This window comes from Medicago truncatula, chromosome 4, assembly GCF_003473485.1.
Source record: "Medicago truncatula cultivar Jemalong A17 chromosome 4, MtrunA17r5.0-ANR, whole genome shotgun sequence".
Lineage (NCBI taxonomy): Eukaryota > Viridiplantae > Streptophyta > Magnoliopsida > Fabales > Fabaceae > Medicago > Medicago truncatula.
In genome coordinates, this window is record NC_053045.1 from 13,589,213 (window position 1) to 13,608,025 (window position 18,813).

An 18,813-nucleotide genomic window follows, 5' to 3' on the forward strand; every position below is an offset into this window, starting at 1 on the left:
ATTGTTTTGCTTCTTATTTTTAATGTTTCAATGATATTTTTCATAATTTTAGCTTAATGATATATTGCAATTTTAAAGTTATATACAATTATTTTTAACACAAAAAAAATACACTTGCTTGTAAATATTGTTGTGATTAATATTTATTTTGTCAAAAATTCAAATAGCGTAATTTCTTTTTATAAAACTTAGTTTTGTGCTTAAAATTAATTTTTGTATTTTATTGGTAATTGTATCATAATCAATAGATTAAATTTAAAAAATAAACTTGTGAAATTATGTTAATTTTTTGATTTTTTCTTATTGTAATAAATTTTTTAGAGAATAGAATTATCCATTGTAATATGAGATTTTTATTATAAAGATCGAGTGACGCAATTGAGTCAACCGATTTAATCCGATTCTCTCATGCGGTTCGACCAACCGCCCAGTGGTTCGACCATTGACTTAGTGACCCAGTACCCTTACCAAGTCGATTACCGGTCCAAGTTTCAAAACTATGGGTTCTACAACAATTTTTTTTTTATCAGATAGCCTAGTGGCTAGAATTCACCTTATAAGGTGAATAAGTGGGGTGTCCAGGGTTCTAACCCCGACCCCTGCATATAACAATGCATTGTCTCTGCCAACTGAGCTATGCTCACGGGGACGGTTCTACAACATTTATTATAGGAAAATAGTTCTTACTCACTAAGTCAAGTATATACAGCTAAACTTTTTATCATACAAATTAAGTTGGTGTTTTTAGAATGGACTGAGTCTGTTGAGATAATTACATAGACCCAACTCTACGTATGTTGTCTGGGTTAGGCCACTTGAATCTCTCGCTCTTTCATTTTCAATCCGGAAGATAGACCAATTTCTTGTCTGACAGATAGAATTGATTGATACACTTATTTTGAAAACCCAGAATAATTATTATATACAATTTTTCCCTTAAAACATTTTTTTATATAAAAAAACACAGTAATTGTTTGTTCATAATTTCTTTACTCCTTCCGATAATATTTTAAAGATAAGATTTTCCATTAAATTAATAAATATATTGGTTCATAATTCAACATTTTTTTTTTATGCAAAAGTGATTCAAAGTGGATTACCCAAATGCATTAACCAAAAAGAGAAGATTAAAAAAAAAAAGGAACTAGGCCTACATCTTTCTAAAATGAAATAAATCTAAAGTTAGGCAAAGTCTAACCTATTTCTAAAATAAAAAACACAATAAAGCAAGAGTATAAAAAAAAAAACTATAATTAATGCACTAAAAAATAGTACATGTTTCTTGTATTAAAAAATAATAAAAACAATCCAGAAGTCCTAGCTCAACTGGCAAAATGCCGAAATTGTTAGGCCGGATGCCATGACCGGGGTTCGAACCCCGGTACCTCCACTTGTGTGTGAGTTTATAATGGCTTTGCCATTTCGTCTATCTACCAAAAAAAAAATAATAATAATAAAAACATAGTACCTATTTTTTTTTTAGCAAAAATAAACCTAGTACCTAAAAATTTACCAGAATTCGCCTCTTATTCTTTTTTAGCAAAAATAAACCTAGTACCTAAATTTTTTTTTTAGCAAATATAAACCTACATTTCGCTTCTTATAGATAGAATGAACATGGGAGTGAGCAACAATTCATATATACACTAATATTTCTTTGGTTCTCTCCTAGAACGAGTAACAAAAATATAGCAACTAAAGGAAGTTTCTTGATGGAGCTGCAACGAAAGGAAGAGGAGAAGAAGAAATTTAAGTCTGGAGTTGCGACGTTCTACGATGAGTTTTCTGGACAGTGGGAGCATATTTATGAATCAGACCACATCCACCACGGGTTTTACGACCCAAATTCTACCGAACCTCTGGATCATCATTCGGCTCGAATCCGAATGCTTGAAGAGGCCATTCGTTTTGCTAATATTTCTGGTATGATATTAGCAAAAAGCAGCCAAGATTTGATAGTGTCATTGTTATTAATAATTAGTCCGAATTCTTTCATTTTTCTTTCAAAATTTTTACATATATACTTCAATATTTAACCTTTCTTTTATAACAATTTTCAAATAAATAAAGTAAAATGGTATTTATATTATTATTAGTATTGGCCACTGACAACCCACTAGGGTTGGTTTGGTGATATTGACTTGGGATCTGGGAGTGTGCTCCTGTTCAAGGTCTCAGATTCGATTTCCTCCGATTCTAATTTAGGTAGGTTAATTTAGCTTCTTCAAAAAAAAAGTATTGGCCACTGACTACTTAGTTATTGGATGAATGCCCAGAGGATCCAACCAAGAGACCCAAGAGTATAATTGATGTTGGGTGTGGCATAGGGGGCACCTCTCGATACTTAGCCAAGAAATACGGAGCAAGCTGTGTGGGCATCACTCTGAGTCCTGTTCAAGCTGAAAGAGCAAATACTCTTGCTACTGCTCAAGGATTGGCTGACAAGGTTTTCTCATTGGTTATCTATTTTACACATTAATTTTATTGAACATTACAAACTTATTCCGTTAATTTATCGGTTATCTACCGACTTATATTTAATATCCGCTAAAAACTTATTCGCTATCAACTATCTGCTATTTTACATCCAACATGCCTTAATTACTTGTTATTCATAATTTGGCAATTATTTTATATTATTAGGGAAATGTTAACTGGTGCTCCGCGGCATTGAAACACTCACCATATATAACGTCTATCTTTTATGTTTATGCAATGGAATGATAGGTATCCTTTCGTGTTGCTGATGCTCTAGAGCAGCCATTCTCGGACGGGAAATTTGATCTACTATGGTCAATGGAGAGTGCAGAGTACATGCCCGACAAAGAAAAGGTTCGATTTCTTACTGAACAATAATACTCAAATTAATCTTTAACAGGTTTATACGGAAGGACAAATTAATCATCGATTTATTATAATAGAAACGCTAATTAGTATCATTAATTGTTGAGAACTAAATCGGGTGAAGGGAAAATTGTTAAGGATTAAATCAAATCTTCACTCTACAATTGTTGGAACATTAGTGTGATGTTGGAAAATAAATTGGAAGATCAAACACCAAATAATTATACTTTGATCTAATGTTGTGTGAATTGAAAAAATAGAGTGTGGGGGTCCCACATAAAATAGAACTCACACATTAGTAGTGTTTAAACTGTGGTATTTAATTTTAAATACTTTATAATGATAAAAATAATAGTAATTATTATTTTTATTCCAGAATATCACTTCCCATAAATTCAAGAATTTGATTGAATTTCTTATATTTCCTTCATTCAAATCCAATAGTTTGTTTCCTCCACTTTTGGATTTGTTTCTTTTGATCATATCCACAAGTGTTGTTGAATTGATTAATGGATAAACTCCATTTTAATCTTATCCATTAGAGTAACTGTTGTCGCAATTTTTGCTAAAACAGTTGCAGAATCTCTATATCAATAGAAAACTTCACTCAGTTCAAAAAACACACCAAAGAATTTCATTGAGTTGTCGGTAACTCTTTCTCTCTTCTTCCTTTCTTGACTTGTGTTGACGAGTCTTTCTTCTCTCCATCTCCTTTTTTCTGTCCCTTCGGAATTAAGAGTGTTCTTAAGACCATAATCCCTTTTCAGTTTAATGTCCCTTCAGAATTAAAAATGGTCTTAAAAACATAGTCCATTCGATAATATAAGTCCTTTCGGAATAAAGAGTATTATTAAGATCATAGACCCTTTTGGAATAATAATGTTCCGTCGGAATTAAGAATGATCTTAACAGTATATAAATATTCTTTCAATATTTTAATTGATGAGAAATTTAAAAGTTGAAATGGTGGTATCACCATATTTGAGTGGTCGTAGTGTCATATTGATATTTTGGAGAAATTAAAGTTAGAATGGTGGTAACACCATATTTGAGTGGTCTCAGCACCATAACAGAGTGGTAACAATACCATTTTAAAGTGGTTTCAGTATTAAAGAGTGGTCTTAGTACCATATTCGAAGGTGTAAATCTCGAACGGTTTTCTACAGTGCAGTAGTTAGCCGCATAGATGGACTTGTTTTATCCTGGAGGCGGCGTGGTTGATAGTTTGTCTTGCACAATTTTGGGCAGTGCCACGAAATGTCTTAAAGAGAGCGACCTGGTCATGACTCAACCTAATAACAACTTCGGTAGAAAATAGAATTTGGAAATCCAAATACAACAGTTTAGAAATCAAAAAACAACAACCATTAATATGTGTCACATATTTATTACCTAGTATAAATACTTCCAATTTCCTATGATTCACACAAATTTTTTCAGTTTGTTGCAGAGTTAGCTAGGGTAGCAGCACCAGGTGCTACCATAGTGATAGTAACATGGTGCCATAGGGACCTTAACCCAAACGAAGAGTCCCTATAACAATGGGAGGAGGATCTTTTGAAAAAGATATCTGATGCATATTATCTACCAAAGTGGTGCCCAAGTGATGTATATGTTAGATTGTTCGAGGCCTTGTCATTTCAGGTAGTAAATTAATACACTGAATTATAAAAACTTTAAGTCATTCATATTAGAAGATATATATATATATATATATATATATATATATATATATATATATATATTGTTTTAATATTGTATAAGTTTAAACGGGGGCTAAGTCAAACGAAGATTCCCTCTTGTGTCAATTTTGATGGGCTAAGTTCATATAGAGTTTGCTCTAGCTTTAAATGGAGCTCCTGCAAGTGGACGGTGGGATTGGTCTCATCGAATTAGTCGATTCTTGGATCGGATACGGAGTTTTAAAAAAAAAAACATTGTATAAGTTTATATTATTACATGAACGTTTACATTAGTATTTGCATTCAGCTATAAAAAAAATAGAAATGAGTATTGCTATTTAGACCCCCAAGATTTATATATGAGGACCCAAATACAAAGCAAAGCTAACTAATAGAAATGAGTTTTGCTGTTTCCCCCCTGATTTATAGGAAGATATCATTTGTTGGATATATTTGTTAATTTTTTTTTTCCCTATTGAAATCTTTTGATGCCATATTTTTTCTGTTTTGAAAAGATAAAGGTTTAAATCAGGATAAAGGATTAATCTTTAGGTATTTTATAACATAAAAGATTAAATTGGGATAAAAAAAATAACGAAAATGTTATGTGATTATAAAATAAAGGATTAAATCAAAAAAATTAAAAGATAAAGAACGAAAATGTTATTTAAAATTAAGTTAAATGACTAATTATGTAATTTTTACCCTTAAATATATTATGAAGCTTTCTTTAAAACTTCTGTAATCTTTTTAGCTTTAGAAACTTTGATTCACATCTTAACATGCTTGATTACTATGTAGGACATAAAAACAGAAGATTGGTCTACCTATGCTGCTCCATTTTGGCCAGCACTCATACGTTCAGCATTATCATGGAAAGGTTTCATTTCAATCTTGACCATGTCCTCAAGTCACAATTCTTATTAGGGTCAAAAGGAATGTTTTTAGTCCTCATCTTTTATAAACGATAAGGACTAAAAAGTGATAAAAAAAAAAAAAATTATTAAAGGCAATATAGACTAAAAAGTAGTAGGTATGACAACAAAACCCATACCCTTGATTACCCGTCGAACAAAACTTAATTTGACGTGTTTTCCCGTTTTGACTGAGTTTGGGTTTTCCCCGATTTCAAAACACGGGTATGGGACGGGTAACGGATATATACGTACCCACCCTGAACCTATACCCAAACCTGTCCCGAGTGCAGAAAATTACTTTATGTTGATATATCATGTTATTTTGTTTGATAATTATCGTGTTATAAAAACTAAAATTGATATTTAAAGGAGCAACTAAATCAATTGGTCTAATAAATATTAAAGTGAGGATATTGTTAGATAATGCATTACAACATTTCTCTAGGGGTTGCAAAAAAACTTCTATTTTATATTAAAAAAATTATTCAATGCGGGCACGGAGATGGAGTGGGATACCCAAACGCGTTGGGGACGGGGATGTAGTTCAATTTCTCATCCCCGTTCGATATGAGTAGGATAACGGGTAAGTATTTAAAAATCAGATATAAGGACGGGGAATGTAAAACCCGTCCTCACTCCGCCCCATTGCCATACCTACTAAAAAGAATCTGTAATTATAAATGGACCAAAAATACATTTGACCTAATAATTATCTTGTTCAATAATATAGGAATTATCATTTACTATTTTTCATATTGTGGCCAGGACTTAAAATCATAAAAGGAGTGTTTGCTTATCCGTTGATGACACAAGGATTCAAGAAGGGTTGAGTTCGACTATGCTCCATTTAGCCTTCCTCCATTTACCCCTGTTCAATGCCTAGATGAGTGACATGTGGCAAAACAAAAATTAACGGTTTGGATTGAATGGTTTAAAATAGGCATTTTGTGATACAACAGTACTCATACAAAAGTTTCGTCTTCTCTCATCCACCTTCGTCGCCGCACTCCCTCTCGCCGCCTCTACCGCCGTCCATCTAAGCGGCGCACTCTTCCCTCCCACCTCTCGCCGCTTCTGCCGTCGCCCGTCCAATCGGTGGTGTGTTCTTCCTTCCTGCTATTAGATCGGTAAAATTTTCGATTCAGATCTGAAACCTAAACAATCATATTCAGATCTCCAATTACCCATCACAACCAGATATGCAAAGATTCAGATTCGCAAATACTTGAAGCGTCGCGACGAAATCGAGCAAGAAGATTCAGATTCGAACCACGTTGTTGTCTGCACTGGATCCACCTCCAACGTCGGCGGTGTTTCTTCCGGAGGTGAGATGGACGGCAACGTCGCATACAACAGTGACAATAACAGAGCCTGGAGTAGCGACCATGGGCGGTTTCACCACCCAGCTAGCCTGGGCACGCGCCCGGGCTCAACCGATACTCAGGACGGATCTCTTTGGGGACCTATGGGAGCCATACCATTCCTCAAGGTTGCTATATATATATATATATATATATATATATATATATCATATTGGGCATAAATAATTAATTAGTTTACTTTGTTGAAGTGGAATGGCGTGCACGTTTTCTGTGTAATGTCTTTGGTTTGAGTCCTTGCCTTTACTTTTTAGTATTTCTCCTGTATTTTTAATATTAATATTTTATTCAAAAAAGTGTCCCTGTAGGGACTTGAACCGGCTCCCCCACACTAAAATCAAAACAACCTAACCACTATATCTACTTACCACTTCTTGTTACATATTGAAACGGTTCTATATATATTATATACAGTTTTGGCACCCGTAACAAATATAATCAGGATTCGCCACTGCGCATACTTTCTTTGTATCGCTACAACAAATTTGAATTTTTGTGACGGCCAAAATCCGTCAATATAGGAAAAAATTATGTAGCTAAATCCATCTGTTAGTGTCAAATGGTTGTCACGACATGTTTTCCACCTTTACCTACGGTTTTTTCCGTAGGTAAAACTTATCATTATTTTATTTTGCCCAGGCTCTATAAATTTCCTGGCTCCGTCACTGGCAGCGACTGCTCTCTTGGTCGGGGAGGATCTGGAAGTGATTGAAACTAAGATACACCTTTAATTTTTTAATTAATCTCGGCCGTTGAATTTTTTTTTGCCACATGTCACTCATCTATGCATTAAACAGGGGTAAATGGAGGAAGGCTAAATGGAGCATAGTCGAACTCGTAATTAAGTATACCATCATCACATGTCGAAAGCCTAAATAAATGGAGGCAGGGAGATTTATATATATTACATATAGAGTGAATATCTAAATAATGGTCCCTAACAAATCTATTTTGTCTTTGAGAAATGAGAAAAAGTCAATTTGATCTAGTATTAAATTGATAAATATCATTTCACATAGACTAAATAGGTCTCCTAGGATTTGGTTGAGGACCAATTTAAATGTTTTACTTTTCGATAATAATGGAAAAATATTTTCAAGGGATTATGTGTATTTTCCTTTTAGTAAGGCAAACTAGTCCACCGAAAGAATGAAATTTTATTGAGAGGGTCATATTTTAAAGTCTGAAGCCAACTTCATTAAATCAACCTAAATGTTTATAAATTATATGTATCTAAGCACTTATTTTGATTATGGTTTAGACTTGTCTTGATGATGTACTTTCTTAAATTGGATGACATTGTTCCCCATTATTCCTAATTATGCCTACAAACTTATTCAAAAAATATTGATATGCTTATCTTTTTTTATTATGTGTTATTATTGTCAAAATAATGTAGCATTGACACAATTATGTTTTATGATTCAGGGATCAAATTGTCTGTTTATTGTACATTTCACGTTGCAATTTGTACTTAAATCTTAAATTTCACTTTGCAATTTGTACATACGTCTTAAATTTGTACATAACCTTGTATGTTCTTGCTCTTGGATTTTGTTATGAAAATTGCTCTTCTCTCATAAAAAATTGCTCACTTCCATACAAACCTCTGAAAATACCATCATGTGACTTAAGTTACGCAGGTATTAAATTCAATGTGACTAAAGTCACGTTCGCTACACTAGTACATCCCACGTGAGTTAACTCACATACTTCCTCCGATCACATATATAAGCAAAAAACAACTTTCTGAGATTCATTCAAAACTAATGTATATGGTCATAATTATTGATCAGATACATTAGTTATTCAAGTTGTTTTTTGCTTATATATGTAAGTTATAACCCAACGTGAGTTAACTCATGTAGGTTATAACCCCATTGTGAGTTAACCCATGTAGGTTATACTTCATCTTACCGAACGTGAGTTAACTCACGTGAGAGATATTTTGGTCAGTTTGTATGAGAGTGAACATTTTTTGGTTGGGAGAAGAGAAATTTTCTTTTGTTATTTGCTCTTTTCAAAGTGGGCTTTCTTCCTTAATGAATCATCAATGAGATATTTGCGTTGATCCTTTTTAATTTAATACTATCACAAGTAGTTATTAGTAGTTAATTGGTATCTTCTATAATAATATATGACTATTACTTTTTCCACCCTATTCACTTCCTCGTGCGCCTTATTTTTTTCAAAAATACTCTTAGTCCAAATTACATAATTCGGACTCCTTTTAGATAGTGAAATCCGGACAAATTCGTGGATTTAGAAACTTAAACCAACCTGATGGATGTTGATGCCAATGTGTAATGGATGGATTCAGATTATACAATCCGGTAAGTTTTTACACTTTCCGGATTATGTAATCCAAAATGTGTCAATCACCCCGTAAAAAGTCAATATTTGGGGTGAAAAGTGATGTTTCCGGATTACTTTATCCAGAAAGTGTAAAACCTGTCCGGATTATGGAATCCGAACTGCATCAGTACAGAGGCAGAAATCATATGTTTTGGTTGAGCCCCTTTTTTAGAACATTTAGTCAACTGTTTTGGCCTTTGACCATTTGTTCAAACAAAAAATTCAATTTATAACATAACAATTAACAACACAATATAATTTTCAAACAGTAACAAAACATAAAAATTAAAATTATTCAAGTGTTACATAACTTAAAATCATGCATAATATTCAAACATTAACATAATTATAAATTACAATCAACCCCTTATCACTACACCCCTGCCACCTCTGGAACCCCCGACACCCCTGCCACCAACAATAGTTCCCCTACGGCGATAAACTTTCCACCATGTGTAACACCCCGTTTTCCCAATATACAAATTTCTTAAACATTTATTAGAGTAAAAACCATAAACGGGATATCACATAGAAACGTAATCCAAAAACAGTTAAATAATAATTTAACTTCCACATAATATCTTAACATAGCAGCGGAATATTAGTTCATAAACCATAAATCAGTTTGGCACGCAGGCCCCAATAAAGTATCTCAAAAGAGTTAATCAAAACAGAAATTATCATAGCAGTTCACGTAAAAGAATGAAGCATGTTATAGCATATAACCCCATCCCGTTACGTATCAGAGCGACCTAGACGACACAGAGAAGGCAAGGCCACTCACGACGACAACTGCACACTAAGCACGATCACCTGCAAGTTACCCATACGAAGGACAACATTTTCAAGCAGAAGGGGTGAGATTTCATAATCAAATAACATTAATCAATGTAATTGCGAATCATAAATTAACATCATAATCATTCCTTAAATAACATTGCATAATTGCTAAACAGTTATAACATAATCATATATCCAATTATCATGAACAACATAACATATTCGATAAACACTTATCACATAATCACGTAATCAATCATTATCAACAAGGCATCTTAATCATGACAATGCGACAATGCTCTTAGACTCCTTATATGCATGTGGTACCAAACGTCATCATAAGTATTAATATACTTTAATCGTGCGGAGGACAAAGCTCCTATAAAACGTGCGGAGGACAAAGCTCCTAATATTCGTGGTGAGGACTAAGCTCAATGAGATGCTATGCATGGACACTTATGAACAAAACATCGTAATCAACATATCAACATGCATCCAATAATTTGGAGCTAACTTCATCATATACTTATGCACTTAGTTAAATAACGGAAGCAGCATAAACAGGTCACATAAACGAGATGATATCATTATATCAATAGCACATAAATTGCATCATTATCAAGCTTTCATATCTTGCATGAATATACAATACATTAGTTCATGTCCAATTAATATCAACATAACTTAAACAACTCTACAGACTGCATTAAACGTCATCATTAGGTCTTATTACTAGTTAGGGGTTCACTCTAGATCAACACGTGCGACACAGATCGCACAAACACACAAGCAACTGCATCCTGGCTGTGCTCGCGAGGCGAGAGTTCTTACTCGCCATGGCGAGTACCACTCAACTCCCAAAATAAACTTGTTCTGGGTTCCCTCTGATCCTACATTCATTCCTAATCAATACTAGACATGTTCAGGCACTCAAAGGCACTCAAGGTCCAACTAAAAAGGTCGAAACACAAAATATGACATGCTCTCTGCCTAAGCTCGCGAGGCGAGGAAGGGTTGCTCGCCATGGCGAGTTGCACCAAACAACTCGCGAGGCGGAGGGAAAGGGCTCGCGTGGCGAGCGATGAAGGTCATCACTTGCGAGGCGAGGATCATCACTCGTCGTGGCGAGCGATGAACAGAAGCACGGGCAGACTACGGGTTTTCTCGAAAATCCATCAAATAACATGGTTCAAAGCCTAATTTTGATTCCATAATCCATCCTAAACATGTTCTAAGGTTAAAGGACGATTTCTACATCAATCTAAACAAGTTTTACCATTTGATCATCAATTTTTAGGGTTTTGACCTAATTTCCAAACTTTTCTAAAACAATCCTAACTTTGTCATTTAATCATCAGAATCACAGCAATCAACGTTATTGAATTATTAGTCTCACCCTTACCTTGTTTGAAGAAAATCGCAGCACTCTTCCTTGGTTTCTCTAGACTTGGCTTTTTCTCCCTTTTTCTCCAAAACAGTCGTACGTACAATGTTTTTCTAAAACTAGGTCTAACCTTTATATACCTCTTCTTAATTACTTATCTTATCTCACTTTCTCCCCCAAAACTATCTAAAATATCAAAACAGCCCTCAACTAAATATTTTATATTATTTTCAAATCTTTATTTTATTTAACAATAAAATAATTCTCATATCCTTATCAAATCTTCCAAAACTCATAACTCAGCACGTCATCGATCAAATCATCAAAACATACCAAAATCATGCATATATTATATAATTATAATATAATCACCTAAACTCGATTAAATAAACGATTAAACGAAAGTGGGCGTTACACCATGCACCTCTCTCAATACTTCCTCTAAATATTATCATGCCTCAGACTCGCGCTGCACCTCACCACTGGACATAACAACATACCCATGGTCTCTGATACGGACCAACCATCCGGACAACTTCAGTGCCCAAGAAAAAAAAAATTCGCTCAAATTAACTTGCATGCATAAGGATTTCAAACTAACCTTCAATTTGATGTTTGATAAGGCTTGAAATGTGGTGATTTTGAGCAAAAAAAACTCCAAATTTGGACCGATTCATACAATTCGGATTTTGGGTTAAGGGAGGGAGGGAGAGAGAGAGAGAGAGAGAGAGAGAGAGAGAGAGAGAGAGAGAGGTAAAACTGTGAAACTGTAAAATGGGAGGGGTGAATTTCCTTTTCTAGTTCGAATTGTCCGGATTACGTAATCCGGAATGTATTTCGTTTTTTTTCTTCTTCGGATTACGTAATCTGAAGGGCCTGTTTGTCATTTTTGCATGGCACGTGTGTATGGCATAGGGTGGAAAAAGTAATAGTCATAATATATAAAGGGGATACATTTTTGTATAAAGCTGGAGTTTTTCTTTCAGTTGTACCCTTCATTTAAATTATTTTATCATTTTAATAACATATTATTTTTTTGACAATTAAAAAATTATTTAAATCCCATTAAAATAGGAAAGATCCACAACAATAAGAATAATATTTGACATTATAAGAAAAATCTTATTTTGACCTTATATAAAAGAAATTGTATTTCCGTGTAACATTTTCTTTTAATTTATTATTATTCACTTAATTAATTTTACCATTTTAGTGTGTCTTAAGACCATCCACAACAGAGCATCCTAAATTGGGTGCTTAAATTGAATTCATATGTCCACATCACTCATGTTACCGTAATACTTAGTAAGCACCAATTTTCTCCGGCCCAACACCTAAAAAGAAATTATTAAATAGGTCCGACAAATAATTTTATATTATTACATTTCAACAAAATTTTATTTATCTTCTTCATAGCCACCCATGTATTATACTCCACAATAGGGGTGCCGATTTAATGTGGTGCTAAATAGGTGAAGCACCCACCATTGTAGATGGTCTTAAACCTAGTATATAATAAATGATGGTCTTAACCCACCATGTGTTGGAGGATGTTGGTTGAGAAGGAGGGGTTGTGGTACCGTGTTTTGGAAGCTCAGTACGGTGAGGAAGGTAGGAGGTTGAAGGAGGGTGGCAGCCATTGTTCGGCTTGGTGGAGGGCGATTTGTGGGGTGCGTGACGGTCTTGGGCAGGGTGTAGGGAGATGGTTTGAAGATAACACGCGTCAGATTGTGGGTGATGGGAGGGATGCTTTTTTCTGGCATGACATATGGGTGGGAGAAATTCCTCTGAAAATTAAATATCCCCACCTATATGAGTTAGCGGAGGATAAAGAGTGTTCAGTGGCGGATGCTAGAAGGGTTATATGGCCGGATAGGGGTTGGGAGAGTGTGTGGCGTCGTCGGTTGTTGGCGTGGGAGGAGGAGAGTGTGAGGGAGTGTGCAACTTTATTAGATAACATTGTTTTGCAGGAAAATGTGCACGATGCCTGGCGTTGGTTGTTAGATCCTATTCAGGGCTATACTGTGCGGGAAGCATATTGCTTCCTCACTACCTTTGGAGATGCTTTGGATAGGACTCTGGTTGACGATGTCTGGCAAAAACAAATTCCCTTAAAGGTGTCTCTGTTCGTGTGGCGTCTTCTTCGCAACAGAATTCCATCAAAAGACAATTTGGAGCGACGTCATGTTCTTCTTCATACTGACACGGCTTGCATTTCAGGTTGTGGAGAGGTGGAATCGGCTAAACATCTTTTCTTATATTGTGATATTTTTGGCTCTCTTTGGTCTCATATTTGGCGTTGGTTAAGCATTTCTTCGGTGATGCCTTGTGACATCATACAACACTTTATTCATTTTACTCACATGGCGAGCTTGCCTAGATTTCCTCATTCTTTCTTGAAAATTATATGGTGTGCTTCTGTTTAGGTGATGTGGAAGGAAAAGAATAATCGTATCTTCCAAAGTACGGTTACTCCACCATCGACCCTTATTGAAAAGGTTAAATTGCACTCTTTTTTGTGGTTGAAATCGCAACATGTATTCTTTAGATACAATTATCATGATTGGTGGAAACATCCGCTTTTGTGCATGGGTGTCAACTTGTAATTTTTTGCTTTCAGGCGGTGCCTCTTTGTTTTGAGCACCTGGATGTTGTAAACACTTTTTGGGTGGTTGGCCTCTTGCACACTTTATGCGGGGTGAATCACTTTGGTTTATATAATATCTCATTTTAGTTTGTTAAAAAAAAATAAATGATCGTCTAATATGAACCCAATACAAATGTGATCCTATTTTTAGTAAAGTTAATAAAATACTACAGTTGGTACTCATTATTATTATGACTTTTCTTTTTAAGAAGCCAATATATAAATAGATTCAAAAAAGCTATTTCAAATACAAGATATGCCTAAAAGGGAAAAGAACCAACACAAGTAGCAAGTCTCAAAGCACCACCAGAATTGAAGACAACCAGCATTATATGGCGGTGAAACCTAAACAAAGAGAATGGTTTGAGCACCAAGAATGGAAATAAATAAATAAAAAAACCACATCCAAAAATGAAGCTTGACACGTTTGAGTAGTTGCTCCAAAAAATATTTATTGTTAAAAATTCTAACATTCCGCTCTTTTCAAATGACGCAAATGCAAGTCAATCAAATTGCGTGAAAACAAACATCAATTTACTTCTTAAAGACATGTACGCCACCAAACGGAAGCACGAGAGAACCAATATCACTAGGGCGGGCGATGTAGATCCTAACGAATTGTGAAATTTAATTTTTTTACTAAAAATAGTAAAGGTCAACTTTCAGACCAATTTTTACAAGTTTATATTAGATTGACTCATAGTAGAATTTAAATGTGTGTGTGTGTGTATATATATATATATATATAGGGATAGGATCAAATGACACTATGGTGTCAAAATTAGTTTGACACCAAATTATATCCATTCATTTCATTTAATCCAAAGGCTTAAAACTATCACCAAATTAATTAACATACATCAAATACTCCCTATCACCTAATTAAGAAACATATCTATCATCATTAATTCATAATCAAACAATACCTTCTTCTTTTTGGTAGATTCAAACCCTTTTTATTTTCCCCTAATTTTTTTCTTTTGGCCATAAGCACAAACTCAAACTTTATAATTTTTTATAAAATCATGATAAATCTTAATTCAGTTAAACATGAGACACAACGAGTCCTCTAAAAAAAATTAGACATATGAGTGACAAAATAATCTAATTAGCATGAACAATTCAAGAATCATTTGTCAATCTTGTTGATTTTTTTTAATACAATTTAATTAATTATTAAAAAAATATGAGTATATGAGATAAAGACAAAGAAATATCATTGATGGTGATGATGACTCAAACAACTATAGGTATATGAGTTCAACCATTCATTTCATAAAAAAGTTTAGAAAAGAAGTTTGAGTATGATTATAGAAATCTGGGAAAATTTATAAATTTGGGGAAATAAAAAAGAGGAACAAATAAATTTGGGGAAATAAAAATGGAATGTTTGATTATAAATTAATGATGATAGATATTTTTCTTAATTAGGTGATAGAGAGTATTTGGTGTATATTAATTAATTTGGTGACAGTTTTAAGCATTTGAATTAAATAAAATGAAGGGATGAGATTTGGTGTCAAACTAATTTTGACACCATGGTGTCATTTGATCCTAACCCATATATATATATGGTGATAACGTAAATATTCTTACATATACATCTAATTAAATCCCTCAACTATGTCCCATAAGCATATGCATTATTATATGGAGGGGTCGGGGTTTGAACTCCGGATATAAGGTGAATTCTAGCCACTAGACTATCTGAAGAAAAAAAAAAAACTATGCCACTTTTTAAAATTAGTTCCATAAATATGTCTACAAATATATTTTGTACATAGTGGGAACGGAATGGATGGCCAGACATGTGATCTCTGAAAACGGAACGGAATAAACTTGAGCTGTTGGGATGGAGTCTGAATTCCGTAATGAGATATAGCATCAATCATGACTCTAGGCAGTGTGATGAAAACGCATTGCCCATAATAAATCTGTCACACTAGTTTAAATTTAATAATGAAATCATGACATGTAAATATGGAATTGTTTATACGTTTACAATCATAAACATCATTATTGTTCTTTAGAAGTGGCCGTCTTTCGAAGATGGCTTTACAACTTGCAAGAATAGGTTTTTCCATTGGTAGTTTCCCCTTTCTGGGAACAGTTTCCTTTATAAGTTTAGGACAAAAAGGAATTTTCCAACAATGTGTAGCCAAGGAGATGTAGGTTTTACAACTGCTTGTCATGCTTCTAACAGTTGGTGATTTTTCCTCTTTCGAACACCTTATATCCCATTCTATGTCCTCCAGCCCTAAAAGTTAATTCCTTGTTTCAACATTAATTATGGCTCTAGCTGTCGTAAAAAAGGGCCTACCTAGAAGCAGTATGCATTTATGGTCTTCTTTCATGTTGAGGACAACAAAATTGGTTGGAATGCTAACATGGTTGCTTTCTAATGACATTTCATCTTACGTTATTCTTAGCATGTTTTTCAGTCATTTTTAGTATATTTTACAAGGAAAATAAAGGAGTATTAGAACAATTACATATGATTTCGTGACATTTATGTTTTCTATTTTTGAGTCTGTAATTCTATTCTTCCCGAAGCATAACAATTTAAGGGTGTTTTGTTCTAATTCATAAAGAAATCATGCATATCGGCAAAGCAAGACATTTGAAGATTTGTTAGAAATTTTGTTCCCAAGTTCCTAGACATCTTATATAGAAGCAAACACCCAAAAAGACGAAGAAACATGTGTTTTCAGCACCAGACGACACACACATGCGCTCATCGCACAGATGGGGGCAACAGGTGGCCAGAAACTTTGCACTAGGGTGCCAACTGGCGCATGAATATAGGCGTCTAGCGCCCAAACTATCACTCACATGCATATGGCACATGGTTCTAGGCGCCAGGTGTAACAACCCGATTTTTAGTTAGATTTATTTTAATTACTTTTATTATGTGTTTTATGTGTTTGTGTGTGATTATTCTTCATTGAGTGCATTTTCATGGGTTTCCGTGTTAGAAGGGTATTTTAGTCATTTTGAACTTAAAGGTATTTTGGTCATTTTGTGAGAACGGGTAAAATTATAAGTTTCGGTGAGAATTACTTTTAGTGGTTAGTGAGAATGGTAGTTTTACTAAGTTACTAAAGTAAGGTTAAGATTTTACCGTTAGTGATATTTTACCGTTATTAATGAATTACCGTTAGAGTGTAAAAACATTTTTGGTTTGAATAGAAATGGGTTAAGTCCATTAAGTGGAGGGTTAGGCCCAATAAGGAGACTTAGTATAAAAACCTACTCTTATGAGAAATTTCCTCACACTTTCATTCATAAAATATTTTTGAGAGTGAATAGAGAGAGAAAGTGGGAGCGATAGGAGAAAAGGGTAGAGAGAAGAGGACTTGAAGAATCAAGGGTTGGGAGAAGAGCTAGGAGCAAAATTGAAGCCTAAGCTAGGGAGATTAACCTACTAAGGTAAGGGGGTTAGAATTCATCATAATCACTTATTGCTATTTTCAATTTTTGCATGAAAAGTGCTTAATTGGGTGAATTGATTAATTGTCCATAAATGATGATATTCGTGCTCTAATTATGATGACATGTTTAGATGTATGAAGTTATGGATAATTGAATTGTTGTTAGTTGAATTACATGTTCAAAGTATGAGAAATTGGTATATGTTGAAAATATGCTCAATTGGTGAATTATGCTATGTTGTTGTTAAATTGTGATAAGTTTCATGGTCAATGGATGTTGTTGTTGTTAAGTGATGTTATGGATGTTAATTCATGGCTTGGGTATGCATGATTCATGATTTGTTGTGAGAAATAAGTTGTTGTTGGTTTGGTGAAAATGGGTACTTATGAGTTTTGCTCAAATTGTTGGATTGGGATATTGTGTTGTTGAATTATGGTTGAATTCATGTCTAAATGAAATGTTGTTGAATTAGGTATATTGTTGTTGTTGAATGATACCATGGGTAATCCATTTTATGAAATGGTTGTTTGTATTGGTGAAGTTGTGCTAGATGTTCATGCGAAGGACCCAAAGTGAAATTTGATATACAAAGTTGATGACTGAGTTGTCTATGTGGTTGGATGAGTTAAACTTGATGAAATTTCTGTTTTTATGTTGTAGTTGTGATAGTCGAGTCGTTTGGGAGAAATCGGGAGTTTCGGGTGAAAATTCAATTGTTAACCGTTTTGGAAAAATGAGTGTTTGTATAAGGCTTTGGAAAATGAATTTGGGGTTGTTGAACTTTGTATAAGGCTTACGATGTTTTTGTTGCATCGAAGGTGACGACCTTGATGTGATTTGGTACCACATGCATGTATGTGTCGATATAGGTGCATATCATGACATGAGTCTTTTTGATATATGTGATTGGTGATTGTGTATGAATAATTGTGAATTGATATTTGTTCATAACACATGTGATTGGTGATTATTGATGTGAGCTATTGGGGTTTTGATATAAGTATATGTATGAGAATATTATTATTGATCAAGTGCATGATGTTTAAATTGAAATATCCATGTTAACTGTTATTTGGATTATGATGATGTAATACTTACCCCCAGTGGTTTTAACGGCCTACCTGTCTGTATGGATGGGTAGACGTTGTGCAAGGTTAGTTGCTCGGTGAGTTTTTGTGCTTGGTGGATATCGGGAGCTTTCTCCGATATCGGTGTTTAGAGTTTAGTCGGCTCTGATCTAGGCTTCGTTGTGTCGGTCTAGATTATCTTTTACTTTGGATTTTGTTATGATTGGAGACTTACCCGTATGTTGGGATTTTTGAGATTCATCTATGTTGATGTAATAATTGATTCATGACATGTATATGTTGAGTACTCTGGTTTATATTCCGCT

General features: G+C 34.2%; 1 pseudogene; it reads left to right on the plus strand.

The window, feature by feature from the left end:
* The first annotated feature begins 1,712 nt into the window (after nt 1-1,712).
* LOC25491852 (probable tocopherol O-methyltransferase, chloroplastic) lies at nt 1,713-7,701 on the plus strand (annotated as a pseudogene).
* The last annotated feature ends 11,112 nt before the right edge of the window (nt 7,702-18,813 follow it).